General features: G+C 45.6%; 1 pseudogene; it reads right to left on the bottom strand.

The window, feature by feature from the left end:
- LOC119586553 overlaps window positions 1–1,000 on the bottom strand; it is a 12,675-nt pseudogene that overhangs the window by 5,200 nt on the left and 6,475 nt on the right.

The raw sequence follows: 1,000 nt of genomic DNA, 5'->3' as shown, positions 1-1,000 counted from the left end.
TATGTTTGTGTCTTGTATGTGTTGTGGCTTTCTGCTGGGTCTTCTCTTGATACAGGCAATGAAACAGGCAACAAATCAAACGTTTTCATTGGGTTTAAATCTCAAATTTAAACAATCAAAACTTTCAATCGATTGGAGAAAAAAACAACCTTCCGAAATTCGAAAAAAACCCAGTCTGCACTCCAAGGTTTCTGAAAGTTCCCATGAAGAGGATGTTATTAAACTTGGTGTCGACGATCGCCGAAGAAGAATGGGCGCTCACAGAAGAAATTGACGGGCGGCGAAGGCGGTTGGATAGAGACGATGACCGCGCCTAGGGACAGCCGTCACCGCTGCTGCTTCTCGCCTTCTTCGTCGACCTCGATCACCGCCTTTTTGGATCACCCTCGAGACGGCGATCTTGTCGCGGGGGGCAAAGTTAGATAAGTCGGAGGCGCCGGAGAAGAGGTCGGTGATGCCCCAAAGGGCTTGAGAGGCTGTGGAGGAAGAGGGCGAATTGGTTTTTAGCTATGGTGCCCGGCTGTGGGGTTTAATGTGCTGGAAATGGGGGTTTATTCATTATTATCGTTATATTACTAAATTTTTTAGATTTTCGATCATCATTGTTTATAATCATTGTTACTACTATCGGGTTTCTATAATTAACATTCATACTGTTTTTCATCATTATCATTATCTTAATTTCTTCAACTCGTCATCAACAATGCTTATCGAATTTGAACTTGGGAAAACCGAACAACCCACACTTCATTATACTAGTTGACGGAGGGCAGCGGCGAGCGAGTCGGGTTGAGGCGCCCAGCATGTCGTCAAGCCTTCGGCCAGTTTTTCTTGTCCTTCGGCAGGAAAAACGTACATGGAGGCGCCGTTCCCTTTGGTAGGGGGATCTCCAGGACCTGGGCGTCGAGCTCATTGGAAAAAGCCTGGAAGCACAGTGGTAAGGGAACTTTTGGAATGTGTGTTAGATATCAAGGGTGTCTTTACGTATATAAGTAAAGTG

The sequence above is a fragment of the Penaeus monodon genome, chromosome 21 (genome assembly GCF_015228065.2).
Source record: "Penaeus monodon isolate SGIC_2016 chromosome 21, NSTDA_Pmon_1, whole genome shotgun sequence".
Lineage (NCBI taxonomy): Eukaryota > Metazoa > Arthropoda > Malacostraca > Decapoda > Penaeidae > Penaeus > Penaeus monodon.
Note: the sequence above shows the minus strand (reverse complement) of the source record. Positions and strands in the feature narration are given on the sequence as shown.